We start from the raw sequence: 5,329 nt of genomic DNA on the forward strand, positions 1-5,329 counted from the left end.
TCTTAATTATCTACCAATCTTTGTAAATGCCATTTACTCCTTAAAGCCTTCATTGATCATCTAAATGGGCTCTCCCCTCTACTTGAAATCTACACTGAAGTTTTGTTTATATATATATAATTTGTTCATAAACATGCATTGTACTTGAAAGTGCTCAAAAGATCATCACTTCTTCAAGTCTGGAATAAGCACCCAAGAAAGTTGTTCCACCGTCAACCCCACCCCAGAAAATAACTCAATAGGTCTCTAGAGTATGGCTTAGGAATCCCAATTTTTAATGCCATTTGGGATTCTGATGTCAATTATTATTGGAGTTTTTGCTATTTAATAGTTGGGTAATCTTGGGAAATCCAAACTCCTTTGAACCTATTTTCGTCATTTGTAGAATATAAGAATGTACCATGCTTGGTATATGTTGGCATATTATTGGTCATTTCCTGCATATCACCGAGACAGGCTACTCTTTCCCACAAACTGGTAGAATTCCATAAGCTGCTTTGCTTTTGAACTCCCATCACTTCCAGGTGTCTAGGTTTCTGGAAAGTTCATGTCATTAGAAGCCGAGGGAATGACACTGATTAGAGTCTAGAGTTGGAATGATGGTATGAGAGGACACATTGAACTGGACTTTGGATCCTTGCATCTGAAAGGTGAGAAAATGCAGGGCAGGGAAAAGACCTGGAAGTCTTCATTGGTTGTGAATCAATAGCATCAAAATGTGACAACTTAAAAAAAAAAAAAGCCTGTCATTTTAGTACTTGCATTGTTTTGTTTCAACAAGGTTTAGATAAGTTTGCCTTCCACAGGTAGACTACCTAAGAGAACATAGTAAAATGAGGAAGGAGAATCAGTTATCCAACATTGGAATGAACTACCTTATAAAGAAACTACTTCACAATCCTGGAAACTTTCAGGTGGCAACAGTGATCAGATGTAAAAGTATTATTTCTACATCAGATATGAAATAGGAGGCTGGGCAAGACCTAACCTTTCTTCCTTTCATTTCAGTTCTAAAGGCCCAGTATGTCATCTGGAGGAGGAAGCTGAAAAAGAGCAGTTTGAAATCACATTTGAGAGTCATTTTGCTGGATTCTTGCTTGATGTTTAAAAATAAGTTGAGGCGGCGGACTTGGCCCAGTGGTTAGGGTGTCCGTCTACCACATGGGAGGTCCGCGGTTCAAATCCCGGGCCTCCTTGACCCGTGTGGAGCTGGCCCACGCGCAGTGCTGATGCGCGCAAGGAGTGCCCTGCCACGCAGGGGTGTCCCCTGCGTAGGGGAGCCCCAAGCGCAAGGAGTGCGCCCCCTGAGGAGAGCCGTCCAGCGCGAAATAATGTACAGCCTGCATGCGCCCCGTAAGGAGAACCACCCAGTGCGTAAGAAAGTACAGCCTGCCCAGGAATGGTGCTGCACACACGGAGAGCTGACACAACAAGATGACGCAACAAAAGGAAACATAAGATTCCCGTGCCGCTGACAACAACAGAAGCGGACAAAGAAGATGCAGCGCATAGACACAGAGAACAGACAACTGGGGAGGGGGAAAGGGGAGAGAAATAAATAATCTTTAAAAATAAGTTGAAATAAAAATTAAAAACAAAATACCATTTACAGTTATCCTAAGGAGAATTAATTCTAATAAAACTTACAGAATCTGGATGCTGAAAATTATAAAATGCTGATGAAATTTTAAAAGACCTAAGTGAATACCATGTTCATGGATTGGAAGTCTCAGCATTAAAAAAAAAAAGTTTTCCCCAAATTACTCTAACATAATTCTTATGAAAATCCCAGCAAAGTTTCTGCAGACCTAGATAAGCATATTCTAAAATGTTTATGGAAAGGCAAAGACCCATGGATAGCAAAGACAATTTTGAAAAGAATAAACTCTACCTGAGGAAAAGCTTACAGTATTGCTACAGTAATTCTTACTATATAGCTACAGTAATTAAGGATGATGTAGTATTAGGAAGAGACACACAGGTCACCGGAAAGGAACAGAGATTCCAGAAACTAAAGGAAACAAATACACCCAACAGATTTTTTAAACACTTTTTGGACAAAGGTGCAAAAGCAACTCAATGGAGAAAAACTATAGCCTTTTAAACACATAGTCCTGGAGCGACTGGACAACCATATGCATTTTTTTTAAATGTTAAAAAATATATATAAAATGTATTGGGGGAAAAAATGAGAAAATCTTAAGGATCTGGAGCTAAGCAAAAGGTTTTTAGACTTGACACCAAAAGAATGACCCAGAAAAAGGGGAAATGATAATCTCATCAAAATTTAAAAATTTTGTTCTGTGAAAGATCTGGTTAAAAGAATGAAATAAGCTATAGATTTGGAAAAAGCATATACAAACCACATATTCAACAAAGAACTAATTTCTAGAGTATAAACTCAAAACTCTACAGTGTTCTTGGACACATAAGAATTGGAGGCAAAAGGATGTGGACTTGGAGAAATCTGGAGCTCACTTGCTCACCACAGGCTCAAGATCATCCTTTCCCACACAGAAAAAACAAACAAAAACCCTCTACAGTAAAAGAAACAATATGGAAATGGGCTAATAACATGAACAGACATTTCACTGAAGAGGATATGTTGATGGCAAGTAAGTACATGGAGAAATGTTCAACATCATTAGCCATTAGGAAAACGCAAGTTAAAACTATAACGCAATTATCATTCTGCACCTACCAGAATGGCTAAAATAAAAATAGTAACACCACCAAATGCTGGCAAAAACAGAGAAATTGTATTATACCTTGTTAGTGGGAATTTGAAATGTATAGCAACTCTGGAAAATATTTTGGCAGTTTCTCATAAAACTGAATATGCAACTACCATACAACCCTGAAATTACATTCATGGATGTTTATCCTAGAGAAATGAAAACTTATGTTCACACAAAAAAACTGTACACAGATGTTCACAGCAGCTTCATTTGTAATAGCCCCAAAGTGGAAAGAACCCATATGTCCTTTGGTAAATGAATTAACTTTGGTATATTCATACAATGAAATATTAGCAGCAATAAGTAACATGCAATTTTGATGGATCTCAAAAATTATGCTCATAAAAAAACACCAATCTCAAGTGGTTACATAGTGTATGATTCCATTTTATAGAACATTCTTGAAATAACAAAACTGCAGAAATGGAGAACATGGAGAAATCATTTTCAGGGATTGGGGATGGAGGTATGAGGAATGTCACTATAGAAGAAGCCCTGTGGTAGAACAATTCTGTACCTTAATTGTGGGTACACAAATCTATAGGTGATGAAATAGCATAGAACTGTATATATATGCACACAAATCACTGCATATAAAGTACATATAAAATTGCAGAAATCTTGGATCTATATCTTTTAAAAATAAGTAACTGTAGAAATCTAAATAAACTTGATTGTATTAATACCAATTTTCTGGATTTGGAAACTAAAGGGCATGTGGAACCTCCCTGTACATATTTTGCATGTGCAACTTCCTGTACATCTGTAATTATTTGAAAACAAATTTAAGACAAAGTTGGGGCAGAAGAATTTTATAGCTGAAACAGGCATTAGTCTGTGGTATATCACTTAAAGAGCCCAGGAATGAGTAAAACAATTGACTCTAAGTTCATATTAACAAAAACCAAAATAATCTTTTCCTTTCATTTTAGATAGTTCAATTCTTAAGGATTTAATTATTACTGGAAAGGCAAAACATTTTCTAAGGAACTTAAGGAATTGAGCCTGATTTTTTTAATATGCAATATGGATCAAGAGCCAACCCTTTTCCTTTTTAAAACAAGTCTTAATTTTAAAAATTGTCCAGACAATAATGATTTAATGGTTATAAGAATACTTGCCATGGGAATACCACAGCTGATTCCCCAAATGTTACAGAGCCATCATAATATAAATCTCAAGAGAAAAGCTATCCTTGACTTTTTCATACTTTGATTTTTCAAAGGAAAATTATGGCATACATTTGTGAGGGAACTCCTGAATATAGGATGACTCCTTCCTCCATAAAAGTAAAATCTTTGCTGTAAAAGATCTCAGAATTAAGGTAAATACAAGACATACAATTGAGTGATTTCTGAGTGAAAAGTAGAGTTTTGAAACAAGAAGAATGGTCCTATTTCAGTGAAAAATAAGTAGCTATAAAGTCTACAAGACTAAGACTATACACCATTATCTCTGGGTGGTAAACTGGGAGGACTTTAAAAATCTTTTTTAATACTCTATGTTGTCTGAATTTTTCATTGAGCAGTATTTTTACATCCCGGTTAGAAATAATAAAGCCTTTTCACTTTGGGGGGAAAAAAAGTTGGTAAAAGATCTCTCCCCTTATTTTTCTCATCTGCTGCTTCCTTCGCCCTTCCCTATCATTGCTCCCTCTCTTGTAAACCACATCTTCATTTCTTTAGAACTAGTTCACTGAATTGTGGCGACAACTAAGACTCAGCAGTTTGGAATTAAGCAGAAAAGCAATGTATTACCAACAAATCATCACTGTTTCTTTTTTACTTAAAGGTTTATTTATTGTGTGTGTGTGTGTGTCCCCGTCTGCTCTCTCTGTCCATTCGCTGTGTTCTTCTGCGTCTGCCTGCATTATCAGGCGGCACTGGGAAACTTCTTTTTGTTGCATCATCTTGCTGCGTCAGCTGTGTGTATGCGGTGCCACTCCTGAGCGAGCTGTGCTTTTTTCATGTGGGGCGGCTCTCCTTGTGGGGTGCACACCTTGTGTGTGGGGCACCAATGCGTGGCAAGGCACCCCTTGCAAGCAGCATCAGCAGCACTGCATGTCAGCCAGCTTACCACACAGGTCAGGAGGCCCTGGGGATCAAACCCTGTACCCTCCACATGGTAGATGGATGCTCTATCAGTTGAGCCACATCTACTTTCCAGCACTGTTTCTTTTAACTCAGGTTTATATGAGGGAAAGGGTACCTTTTACCACAGATAATTTCTATTGGAAGAAAATCCAGTCTTGAAGATTGTTGCAGGTTCCTTAGAAGAGGGTGAGTTAACTCGTGATATTTAATTGGTTTCTAAAGTGTTCCCTGTTGGACTATAGCAAACACTTCTCATTCTCTAAACCAAAATTTTAATTTTCCACAATCAAAGACAAAGTAAATAGTAGAATTTTTTTAAGAGACCAGTTTCAGTAACTATCATGAAATATTTCAACCATTCCAATGTTAACCAGGAAAACCACTCTTACCCTCTGAATGTCTTAAGTTTTAAGTACAGTTTTTCTTCCAAGGTCAGATTCTTTTCCTACATTGATTTTAAAACTAAAAATATTTGCACAGTAGTTTTTCATGATTTAA

The sequence above is a fragment of the Dasypus novemcinctus genome, chromosome 9 (genome assembly GCF_030445035.2).
Source record: "Dasypus novemcinctus isolate mDasNov1 chromosome 9, mDasNov1.1.hap2, whole genome shotgun sequence".
Taxonomy (NCBI): Eukaryota; Metazoa; Chordata; class Mammalia; order Cingulata; family Dasypodidae; genus Dasypus; species Dasypus novemcinctus.